At 52.0% G+C, this 12,984-nt stretch overlaps 1 protein-coding gene and 1 long non-coding RNA gene across 7 annotated transcripts in view; both read right to left on the bottom strand.

The window, feature by feature from the left end:
• Nucleotides 1-12,984, bottom strand: part of RANBP3 (RAN binding protein 3) — a 56,731-nt gene that overhangs the window by 37,986 nt on the left and 5,761 nt on the right. The gene's annotated exons all lie outside the window — the stretch shown is intronic.
• On the bottom strand, nt 5,132-10,725 carry LOC131510775 (uncharacterized). The gene is made up of 2 exons (XR_009261181.1): nt 8,467-10,725; nt 5,132-8,409 (listed from the first exon to the last, which is right to left on the bottom strand). It is a non-coding gene; the product is annotated as an uncharacterized LOC131510775 (long non-coding RNA).

Below are 12,984 nucleotides of genomic sequence, written 5' to 3'. Positions count from 1 at the left end.
ACCCCACAAGCCCAGCATCCAGGGCTGCAGATCCAGGCCTGGACCTCACTTATGCCTTAGACTCCCAGCCGCTGCAAGGAGCTAAGGCACACTGGAGGGAGTTGTGAGTGTGGGCCGGCCCTGCATCCCTCCAACCCCTCCCCGTTTCTTTGGGGAACCACCCCTCCCTCGCCCCTGGGTTCTAGGTCTGAGGACGTTCCCCCAGGGGACACAACATGTAAATAAGCCCAGGCCACTGACAGTGAATGAGACTTGGGTCTAGGACTTTTGTTGGAGCTGGGGAAGGGGTGCTCTGTGTCTGCTGGGACTGCAGAGCTGGTGGAAGGTAACCCTGGGGTTGTGAGCAGTGTCACGTCACCAAAAGGGACCTTGGACCGGAGTCAATCCAGTGGGAAGCAGAGCTGGAGATGGAGGAGGAAACTGAATCCTGGAGAAACTGGTGGAAGCCGTGGGTCCAGCCCAGCCCAGAGCTAACCTCACCTCCACTGGACTTTTCAGTTAAGCCAACAAATGCTGATTTTTGCTTAAGCCAGTCTGAGCTTAGTTTCTGTCCCTTTCTCTAACAGCCTCCAGCCTGAGAGGAAAGGCGTAGCCACCGCAGACTTAACTAAACACACACACTACTCTGTACAAGAAAGCTTGCACGGCCTCTCGGTGAAGCACAGATTCTCTTTCTTTCTCTCTCTCTCGGGACATATGACCACCAGATACACTAAGTATTTATGGGTTATGCTCTATCGCCCCTACTAAGACATCAACTCCATGAGATCGGAGACCGCCTAGCTCCCCTTGCTGACTCGTGGTCTGAGATCAATATTTGGCATCAACAAATACTGGATGGAGGGAGAAGTAAAGGTAAGGGGGTGCTGGGGAAAATGGATGGAAGGCCACTGAGGAAGGACTAGAACAGACAGAGAACCAACTGGATGGCAGACGAAGAGCTTTCTGGTGCTGGGAATTATGTCGGCACCCAGAAGGGGCTGCAGTGATTTGGGCAAACGAGGGAGAGTTGGGCTGCCTCTGGGTCCCCGGGACAGGACAAAGCCACAGGGCAGGTCAAGGCACGAGCAGGGAGAGGTCCCGTGTGATAAGAACAACTCTGCACCACAACCGGGCACGCTGCTCAGCTGGGGTCGGAGGGAGGCAACAGAGGGGCCACGGGGGCCAAGCTGTGAAAGCGGCTTCCTGAAGAACCGGAACCCCGGCCCATACTCCCTCACCAGATCCCGGCCCGGGTCCTCCACCCCCTCGGCAGGCCATCACTATGGTAGTTAAGAGCCTTGTTGCTGTTTCCCCACCTCCGCTCTCACTCCCTGAAGTCCAGGGTACGCACGGCAGCCAGAAGCCACACACACTTAAAGCAGCACCGCCCTCCCAGACGGGGCGGAGTCCCCCCCCCCCCCACAGGCGGCCCCCACCTGACCACTACCCGGGCACTGCCCGGCCTGTGGTCTGTCACGCTCTGGACGTCTGCTTGGAGCACATTCTCTTCTCTTCCGTGGCCTACACTCGTTCGGGCACAGGCACCGTATCCCTTTGGAAGCTCCGAGTTTGATCTACATTCCCGCCCCCTGTGCGTGTGCCTGGGCATGCTTTCGGCCTACACCCACCACAGGTCACACTGAGGCTGCCTGTCAGGGAGGCGGAGAGACCACGGATACAGCATCCCCGGCTCATCAGCCGGTGCACACTACGAAGCAGCAGCCGATAAATGTTTGAACTGAATCCCCTCTGCACTTTTTCACACGTGTAACACTAGCTGCTATGTAATCACGCCAGTATTTATTGAGCCCTTAAGCTGTGCAAGGCTCTACAGGCACAATGGGGAACAGGAAGTCGGGAGCAGAAAACCTCAGGGTAAAACACCTGATGAAAAGGGATGGGATGGGTGTGTTTGTATTCGTGGCCTGGAGCTTGTGGGGGGTAATTTGTTTGCTGCACCCCCCCCAACATCTACCTCCCCCCACCCCGTTGGCAGCTCTAGAAGAACGGGGGGGGGGGGGGGGGCTCTGTTGTGTTCACCGCTGTGCCTTCAGAACCACACACGTAGTAGACGCTCAACACGAGGTTCGAGGGAATGAAATGTCACTAGGATGGTGACCGGTGAGGTCAAGGCCCTCTGGGACCCCCACTGATGGATGGTTTGGTGATTGTGACAAACCCAACCACTACACTAACCAAAATGTGGCCACAAACTTCCGTCAGTTCTCCACCAAAAACACAAAGCACCAGAGTCACACAGATTTCATTTCCACTGGGCTCCAGGAGGGCCGACGTCCATTAAGTCTGCAAATTAGTGCTGACATTACAAAAGGACAACTCGGATGCACCCCATTCCAAGGAGGAGCGCCCCACACTCACCACAGCAGCCACAGACTTTTCTTAACTGGCTCCCATCAAACTGCCTCTGGTTATGTCACTGGACAAGCAGACTTCACTCAGCCAGCTGAAACCCAAGTTTGGGGAATGAACAGGGGACAGAGCAATGAGGCTTCTGTGACTTTTGCTTGAATTCCCAGCCCAGCCGGTCTGTCACAAGCAAAGGGAAAAACACCACCAGAGATTTCTAGACATACCCGGGCCACCATGAAGACCGAAAATATGAAAATGTTAATCAAATGCCAACAATTTGATCCAGATTCTGTCAACCAGGTGTTCTGTTTTGTTCCTGTAAAATGCTCTCTGATGGAAGGAGTTTGGAAAGAAGGAGCTCTCCTGGGGCATTGGCTCAACACATCAGCACAGCAAGGGTTAAGAAAATCAACAGTAAAGAAACCTGCTTAACCAAATGTTCCCCAAAGTTGTATGACCAGGGAACCCCTTTCCTCATCCCCTCCCCGATGTGAGGCGTGAGAACTGTATCCTGTGGATGGCCGTGGCCAACACTGGTGTGTGAAGTGGGGTGCGATTCGGAGCCCCCGAGTGGCTCCCACTACAGTGGGCTCCACCGGCTGGGAATGTGGGAGGTGCTCTGGCCTCCGTGAAGCTCTCAATGACACTGCGTGCCAAGTCCACGGTGGCTGCTGCCACGTCCAAACCCTCCTCCACACGCTCCTGCTCAGCTCACGCAGTCCAGGCGGCACCTAGCCTGAGCCCAACTGTGATCCCAGATGCTGATCAGGCCCCGGGGCGGGAAACATCTCCCAACCTCCCAATCCCCAGCAAACAGCAGGGTCGGGGGCACTGGCCAGAAGCAGAAAGGAGTGAACCCCCGGGACATTGGGCCCACAGGACCTGCTCTCCCTCTGGTCCTGCGTCCCGTGCCACCCTCCACCCAACTGTGAGGCACAGATGCAAAATGGGACTGCCCAGCTGTAATCCCTGAGGACGGGGGCCGTCCTGGATCTGGTCTTTGCAGTCATGGTGACAACACGGACAGGCAAGCCCAGTCACAGAAAGGCTGCAGAGTTCTTGTTTCAAACCTCTGCCAGATGTCTGGGACTTCTCCACACACACCCCCCTAACCCATCTTCAGGCCGGTGCTGCTCCCAGGGGCATTGCTGACACAGCCCTGACTGACAGGACACTCTACGCCACCCAGCAGAGCCTGGGAACCACTCCGCCTGCCGCACATCTCGCTACATTCATAGCTTCAATCATAATATTCATTCGGCAACTCCACACACCCGAGTGCCCACTGGGCGCCAGGCCTCATGCTGGCCTCCAGGGTGTGGTGGTGACAAGGAGAGATGTGTCCCCTGCCTGCCAAGAGCTGACGTCAGACTTCAGTTGAATGTTGCAACACAGAAGCAGCACAAAAGTGACTCGAGTGCGGAGCAGGGGCATCCAACCTGGTGAGGGTGTGGAAAAGGAGTGGATCCGGGAAGGTTTCTAGAGGGATGTGCCATCCAAGCAGAAGGACAGCAGCATCTAGCCAGGTGACCAGGAACGGGGATGAGGAGGGCAGCAGAAAGCGAGGAGCACCGGGAGAACTCAAAGGTCAAGGTGGTGTCTGCTCTGTGCCTGCTAATTTACTAATGCTTGCAACACACCAGCTGACTCCCGACCCTCAAGGACAGACAGAAAACAGACCACCCCAGCCCAGGGCCACAGGAGCACAGTGCGCCCCCTGCCTTCACCGGATCCCAGGTTTGCACATCTACATCTGCGAGATCTAGTGTAAAAGCTCCTGGAAGGTAAGCACCAATCATTCAGGCAGTTCCTTTCTTGAAGACACAAGTTAAAGATGGCTCCAAAGAAAGAAGGCGGGGGTCCCTGACATGCAGGCTCCCTCCTGACCCGAGGGACCACAGACCACTCTCCCTACAGGGAGCACAACTCTCTGGGTAAAAGGTTCGGGGTGGGGGGGGTACCTCCAAGAAGGCAGGCCCTTCTCCTAGGGCAGAACTGAGCTGGGGCCCCGGCTCATAGAGAAAGTCCTCAGATGCCTTGGGTGTAGGTGAAGGAAGTCCTAAAAGTCTTACCCAAAAGTCACATCCATAATTTGGTGTATGATATCTGTGTCAGGGAGAGGGCCCATAGAATACCTCCTCAAACAGTGGTAAAGAGGCTCAAAAGGAGAGAGTTTTAAACAAGTCCCATACTTGAGAGGATTAAAACACTGGGCTTCCTGGCCCCGCCCCTGTAAGTAGGCCAGGGACCAGGACTCAGGGTTTTACTTTGTCTTTTCTGTCCAGAAGCTGACTGGTGGCAAAACCCTAAAGAGAAAATGACATATGTACCTATCTCAGCGGCAGCAAGAATGCAAGGAGGAAAGGGGTGCAGCAAGAATGTTTTGCATGGAAGCCAGTGTAAGAAGGAAGAAGAACCCTTTGGGGGGCAAGCAGGTGACGGCAACTGCCCAGATGTGAGGAAAGGAGGTGGAGTCCCTGCCACCGGCTGCAAGCGTGGGAAGGAGAGCACGGAGCTGGCCTGGACCCCAGAGGCGGCTCCGTGACAGAAGAGAATGCTTCTCCACCTGTGGGTAACGGAGGTCCTGGGATTGGGATCCCATCTTTAGACTTCTGCCAGCCTGTGTCATGTGATTCACAGCAAGGACATTCCTAGTTGGGGTTTCCCAAAACCCTGGGATGGTTTCATACGTGGGTGAGCAGTCAGAGGGGGCATATTTACGGGCTGGGCAGGCACTCCATGCTTGATATCCCTCACCTCCCTGAATCTTTGCAACCACTTCTGGAGGGAGGCCACACAAAGGTCTTTATTTTACAGAAGAGAAAATGGAGACTCAGAGGCTTGAGTGACCCAAGGTGCCGCCAGGTCTCCAACTGCATCTGAGCTACGCTGCCAGCCAGGTACCAGGGCCAAAGGGGGAAGTTACTACTTCGGTTTTGCATCCTTCCATATTTCCCGCTTGGCTGGGCCTTAGAGCTTAAGATGTGGACACTCTTTTCTTCTGAGAAGCAATAACATCAGGAAGAAAGCAGCTGTCAGTTAACACTCCAGAAAAGCACAAAGGAAACCAGACGGTGTGTGATGAGTTTTGGGGTGACCATCTGCCTCAGACAAGGGTGCTGTTAGGCCAACAGCAGATCCCTAGGATGGCCAAAGACAGAATGAAGGCACAGTCCCATGTGTGGACGCCCTACAGTGAGACAAGGTACACTGACTTCATCTTCCCAGTGTCAACCACACAATGCCCTGCAGAACATATTCAGAATCTAAGCTGAAAACCCATTCTCTCCACGCTGTGCAGGAAGTAAAGTACACAGACACTACCGGCAGGCCCGCCCTCCCAACAAGCTTTGGCACCCCCAGTGGCTGCCTCCAACCTTTGTCTCTCAGGACTGCCTGTTAAACTAAACAGAAGAAAATATGTAGGCCCAGGAAAACACAGAGAAGGGAATCTGGAATATCTTTGCCTGTTCTGTTTATTCCCCTCCTAAATGATGACTCAAACACCTGCCAGGAAACGGCCCCCATCTGGAAAGCCACTTGGAATTCTTGACCAAAATGTCAGCAAGGTACTTGTGTAAAATGAGCTTTAATCCTGGGCTGATGTGTCTTAATCTTCTTATCTGTGCAAAAAATATGGAAAGCATCTTGGCAACACAAATAACAGTCTGTTAAGACGTGACAACTGCTTTAATCCTACAACACTTTCTATCTCAACCCTTCAAGTCATTTCTTTGCTCAGGAATTATTATAAACAGTTCAGCGCAGCAACATAAAGGTGAATTTGTCACTGATGTGTCAACTCTATTCGCAAACTAATTCTCTGGTGAAGAATAGACAATCTCAAACATGCTGTTGCTAGGTGATGCCTCTCTTGATCTTGGTGTCCCAAATGCTCAGTGGCCACCCAGTCCAACTAGGAGAGGGTGGGGGGCCCCTTAATTCCTTTTTCAGTACTAGAATATGTTCTTCCCCAAGCAACTCCCAGCTGGCTTCAGGGAGATCATACAGGGCATAGTTTTGGAGATGATGCTATCTTTTATTTTACGCACTTCTTTCTGGAATGCTCTCTTCGTCCTGCCATTATCTTTACCTACTGAAATCCAAGCCACTTTTCAAGGCTGTAATCTATGCTGGGGACACTGCTGTGTCCCCATACTTCAAACAACAGTGTGAACAACACGCAACCCACGTTTGCTGAACGGCCCTCACTAGACCCAGCAGCAGGTGCTTCACACACCCAGTCTCATTTCATTTCATGTCATCACATTCCTGTGATGTCCACACTGTCTATCATCTCTGACCTGCAAATCATGAGATAAGACTGAGACGCCTCAGACAGATAGTGCTTTGCTCGAAGTCCCAAAGCTGGTAAGTGACAGAGCTGGGACCAGAACCCCGAGTCTGACTTCCAAGCTGGATGCCTCGGGTCCCGGGGCCAAGCCCAGGGGCCAAGCCTCACTCTGCCGCCTTCTACACAAATCGGCCCTGCAGTCGAGCCCTTCTGTCCCTCCCTCTCCGCCCCAGTCGCCCAGACTGTAAGTGGCTGTGACAGAACCTGTGCTCTGGGCACCTCTGCGCCTTGAATCCAAGAGAAACCCCATACACTTATTAAATAAATCATACAAAGTCAGCAGCTTCACCAAAAGAACGCAATTCAGGGAGCCAGTTTTGCCACACGTTTCTAACTCTGCCGCTAGGTGGCGCGACACAGGCAGAGCTGAGGTGAAATAAAAGTGGCCGAAGGCTGGGGGAAAGTTCCAGGAAAGACCACGGAAACCACCCCCACAGGACGGAAGCCTAAGGACTACAGAACTTCTGCTGAGGCAGCAGACCAAAACTGATGAAATGCGGGCTCTGATTTTTGTGTGCATTCAAACTGGCCTCAACCACTTGTGGCTGGGATCCTGGGCACCGCAACTTACCTTCCCTGTTCCCTGGCCATCTGACAGGGATGGTGCTGTCCCCCAGGCAGTCCCAGGGAGGGTTAAATGGAATTACGCACACAAAGTGTTTCCGGAGCGGCTGGCACACAGCGGGGATTCCACCTCGGCATTACTATCATTATTATAATTATACCCAGAAAACGGCAAGCACATTGATGCCACCTTAAAGCATGGGTCATGGATTCAAGGACTGGATCCAACCCCCAGGTCCCCAACAATGATGAATGAATGCCTCAAAATGTGGCCCCGTCCGAAGCTGCCCAGATTCCGGGACAACTCAAATGCTCAGTTGTTCAGAATCCCTCAAGCCCTGACCTGAAGGCAGGCTAACCAGTTAAACCCTGCTTTGCAGCCACACGATTTACTGAGCCTCTACCATGTGCCAGACACCATGTCTGGCACCGGAGACAGGATGAACGGTGGACAAGAGGTGCTATAAGGAAGACAAGACAGGGTGGTGGGAAAGAGTACCGGGAGAAGGGTACTGTAGGGGGGATGGTTGGGTATGGCCTCCCTAAGGTGCCATTTGAACCTGAGACATTAAAGGAGTAAGGCAGGTGAATGTGCAGAGGGCATCCCAGGTACGAGAGTCCTAAGGACAGAAAGAATTTAGAGGCTAATGTGGCTGGAGAGTTAGAAAAAACATAGTAGGTGGGGTTGGGGTCCATGGTGAGGGGTCTGGATTTATCCAGTTTAAAGGGAGGCCAGAGGAGGAGACCAAGGAGGGGAGTTTGGTCTGGTTTATATTTGTATTTATTTATTTAAATGTTTGTTTATTTATTTATTTAGAGACAGAGAGTGAGTGGGGGAGGAACAGAGAGAGAGGGAGACACAGAATCCGAAGCAGGCTCCAGGCTCCGAGGTGTCAGCACAGAGCCTGACGCGGGGCTCGAACTCACTAACTGCAAGATCATGACCTGAGCCGAAGTCTGACACTTAACGACTGAGCCACCCAGGAGCCCCTGTATTTATTTTTTTAAGTTCATTTATTTATTCTGAGACAGAAGGAGGGAGGAGCAGAGAGAGGGAGAGAGAGAATCCCAAGCAGGCTCCAGGCTGTCAGCGCAGAGCCCGACACGGGGCTCGATCTCATGAATCCTGAGACCATGACCTGGGCAAAAATCAAGAGTCAGATGCTTAACTTACTGATCCACCCAGGCGCCCCGACCTGGTTTGTATTTTTAAAGGATCTCGCTGGCAGTGGTCCTCACACAATTCTTCCTATTTTTGTGTGTGAGAAAGGTTTGGTAATTAAATGCTGGGGGACATCTCCCTGGGGGTGGCGAGGAGGACAGGTCTCATGGAGGCAAGCACAAAAGAGGGGACCAGTGAGGAGCCTTCAGGAATCATCTAGGTGACAACGGGTGGGGCAAATAGCAACCCGGGCTAGTCCTGTGGCCTTGGAGACGGGGCAAAGTGGGTACTCTGGCAGACTGTGGAGACTGAGCCGGCTGGTGCCTCAGCTGTGGGAACACAGAGGATGGTAAAGGGGCCGTGAAAGTACGCCTTGCTCACTCAGCGGCAGACGCTGTTAGCTAAAACAAGCCTGTCTCCTGTGGCAATGAGACCCCACAAGCAGGGGCGCCCTCCAATGGTGCTGATAATGACTGATCCAGGCCCTGGACTCTTGGATCCCCATGGGCTACCGCCATCAACACTACGAGACGTCCTTTCCCCTCTGAGTAAAGGGTGGTCTGTGTCCTCACAACCTGAGAAAGCCAAATTCGCAAAAACCACGTGCCCCATTCCCACTCTGCTATTACAAATGTGACACAGCCATTTTCTGGGTCAGCAAATTCCTGAAATTCTGTGTGGCAAACCTGGGGGAGTTCAACTACAGCAAAGGCATTTTAAACTTACTACACAGAGCAAGGCCTGCCTTCTAAACACGTGCATGGAATAACCACTCCCATCTCTGCAAATACCATGTTCTCTTTGAGAGGAACAGCCAAGCATAGTGCCCTACATGGGCCAGTCTTCCGGAGGAGAACTCGTGCCCATGAAGTCAGTGCTCCTGACCCACCACAAATGACTGACCGTGGGCTCCCAGGCCAAAGAATGGAAGGAGGCACACTGTCCCAGTTGACTCTCCCTGCTTACATGGCCTTTGGCCCCAGCCCCTGTGAAATGGAATGGCCCGAACCCAGAGCATCTCTGAAGGTCCTTACATTGAACTTGAGACAGTGCTGAATAAAAGTCATGGTTCCTCCTTAACAGGGATATGAAGTACATGATCCCACTCATCTGCCAAAAGGCCACAATGGAAAAAGGTTGGGAGGGTGAGCCCTAAATTCCAGTTGGTAAACAATCTATTCCTGCATAGTTTTATTTCATTTCATAACCCAGTGCTTCTCACCCACGGGTGATGGGCCCCTTGGGGACAGCAGGCGATGGCTGGAGATACTTCTGGTTATCACAGTGCGGGGGAGCTGCTAATGGCACCTAGTGGGTGGAGACCAGGGACGCTGATCAGTATCCTACAGCGCACAGGAGGATCCCCAAACCATAAAGAATAACCCAACCCCAAATGCTAACTGTGTTGAGGTTGAAAAACTTTGCATTAATTATTTTGAAAATACTGCATTAGATCCTAACTCACATTATACACCAAAGTAAGTTCCCAGTGGGTCAGACGGGATGAACTGGGGTGGTCCCTAGCTTTTGTGAGTCACCTCTCCTCTCCCTCCCCACGCTCTGTATTTAAACGTGTGCAGCATCCTAGGACCTCAGTAGGTCAGATGATTGGGTAATGTAGTTTCTTGGGACTCAATGGACTCCCCTAACCCAGGGGTTCTTAAAACTCAGGCGATTCTGCCCAAGGGGACATCTGGCAACGTATGGAGACGTTTTTCCTTGTCGTGACCGGGGGCAGGGGGTGCCACTGGCACCATATAAAGGCCACAGATACTGCTAAACATCTTGCGATGCATAGGACAGTCCCCACCAGTCCCAATGTCAATTATGCTGAAGTGGAGAAACACGGCTATAATCCAAAGGCAGCTTTCGCTCTACTTGGACATCCACCAGAAGAGTAACATCCGGTAGTAACTGACAGCACATCTCCACATGCCAGTGAGTCAATTACCCGACACACGTTCTCCCTCAACAATGACCCTCAGGCTTGATGAGCATCATCCCCATTCTACAGATGCAGGAACAGAGGTCAAATATGCTGCCCAAGATTCTGGGCAAGTTAGTGGCAGAGGTAAGACACAAACCAATTGTGCCACGAGGAGTCAACCAGGGCCTGCCAGGCAGTCCTGGGTTAAAATTGCCCCAGGCTGGAGAGACGAGGGAGAAACCCATGCCGATCTCACTACATGGCTCCACGATCACATGCTAGCAGTGCTCAAGCTTCTTGGTCTCGAGACCGCTTTCCAGGCTTGTAAATTATTGAAGAGCTCCAAGAGCTTTTGTAAATGTTGGCTACAGCCAACACTTGAGAGCTACACTTACCACGTTAGAAATTAAAACCAAGAAAATACCGAAACGTTAACTTACTTAAGGTAGTAAGTCAGCAAAGGTTTAGCTAAACAATATATTTTTATGAAAAATAAGTTTTAAAATAAAAGAAAATTAGTGAGAAAAGCGGCATTATTTTCCATTTTGACAAATCTCTTTAACGTCTGGCTTAAGAGAAGACAGCCAGCCTCCTACCTGCTTCTACAGTCCATCTGTTGCTGTAACGCTATTGTAACCTTTGGATAAACCGCCACTGTCCGCCACTGTCCGTTCACAAGAGGATGGGAATGGAAAGGGCAAACAATGTCCCTGTATTGTGATGAAAATCGTTCTGAACTTGCAGTCCCCTTGAAAAGGTCTTAGGGACTCCAAGAGGCCTCTGGACCATCTTGGAGAATTGCTGCCATATGCTGTTCTCCGAGTCCCAGCATTCTGAGGACAGTGAATCCTGAATTCATTACAGACCCGCCCAAAGCTTTATGCTGAGGTTCCATGCTAACGTGCAGAGACCGCTGCGTCTGAGACGTGGTACAATAGGGCTGAAACCCAAATGCCAACCGAGGTCAGGCAGGCACCGGAAAAGGAGGAGGTGGGCCAGTCCCAGGCTACTCGGTGGGGACTGCGGTGTCCCCGAGGGCACACAATCTATCTTAAGGGCGGCAGCTGCTCCTCAGTCCTGGCCACTCATTACTGTGCAGGACCACTGGAAGAGGCTGGTTCCTGCTTTACAAGAGAAACCAGAAACCGGGATCATTTTCCCCCCTGAAATCGCTGAATTCTTAAGCGTTGGTCCCTAATTAAAAACAAACAAACAAAAACCTTTAAATGGGCCAAATTAAACATGTCTGCTTGCCCCTGAAGCAAGTTTGCCACTTCTGCCTGTGGTTTTTGAGTCTGGCTTCGTATCATAAAACATCCGTGGAGCTTTGTAAAACTACGGACACCCAGGACTCCTGCAACCATCGCTGATGGGGCGGCCCAGGCGTCAGTTTTTATTGCCCTCAACAGGTTCCTTAAACAAGTGTGAAGTGCCCTCAGGGTTAAGATTCAGGGCATGTACTAGGCAATAGCACCCCGAATGCCGAAACTGCCAAGGATAAAGCAAAGTGTGGACATGTGGCGGGCTTTTCTAAGGCCCTATGCTATTTGCTGCCCTACCAAGTAGTGCAAAGTCATACCGAACACGGCTCCACGGGTCCCTGGAAGGGTAAGGTGCATAGGTGGCAAAAACAAACCCCCTCCGCACAAAAGAACTCCTGCTGCTTGCGGCCACCTTCACCAGCATCACTAGATCCTGAACAGATAATGATGCAAACCCACCTGCCTCCGGACTGCTTCCAAGTACCATGGAGAGCTACCACGGCCACCTCTGCTGCCTGCCTTCTCAGGGTTCTCCCAACCAGACAAAGGCCCGTCTCAGATCCCCCAAATGCATCCCATCGCTCCCCAAGTGGTCCTCATCTCCCACTCCACCCTGGCCTGTTCCCTGTGCGCGAACTCACTAACAAGGCTGGAATTCAACTGGCGCCTGAAATGCCCCCTTTGCCACTGCCACACGTCACTCTTCCAAATGCCGTTCTGAACTTGTCTGCTCTAGACTCACGTCATTCCTACTGCCTCCACTCGCCCCAATTCCTCCACAGTATAAACACACACCAGGCCCTGACTATCTCTGATGCCCAACGACCCTGCGAGGGTAAGAGGACTGCTTGGGCAATCCCATGCACAGTTCACGCAGAGTTCAAAAGTTCTGCAGAACTACGACCTTTTCTGTCTATACAACGGAGCTCAAACTTAAATTGTCTTCAAAGTCTATAAAGATTCCACAGCCTCTGAGGGCGCATACCACTTCACTTACCCTAAAAGTTAAGTTTAGGGCAGGGGAAGGGGACGGCAAGAATTGAGCGAATTGAGAATTCTAACCATTTGTGGAGTTCTGGATCCACCATAAAAATTCACTGGCATCTCATTCTCTCAAGGGTCAGGCTTTATGTCAACAAGTAAGGTGAAAACTGAGAAAAGCCAAACCGCCCTTGAAAATCTCTAGAGTGACATTTGGTCAGGCTAGATCTGAGCTCCTCAACTGAGGGCAACTCTGCCTCTCCAGGGAACACTGGGCAATGTCTGGAGACACTCCTGGTTGTCATGTCTGGGGGAGGGAGGAGAGGGAGAGAGGAGATCAGAGAAGCTGACCAACATCCTACAAGGCGCAGCACCACAACAA

Source organism: Neofelis nebulosa, chromosome 4 (assembly GCF_028018385.1).
Source record: "Neofelis nebulosa isolate mNeoNeb1 chromosome 4, mNeoNeb1.pri, whole genome shotgun sequence".
Lineage (NCBI taxonomy): Eukaryota > Metazoa > Chordata > Mammalia > Carnivora > Felidae > Neofelis > Neofelis nebulosa.
Note: the sequence above shows the minus strand (reverse complement) of the source record. Positions and strands in the feature narration are given on the sequence as shown.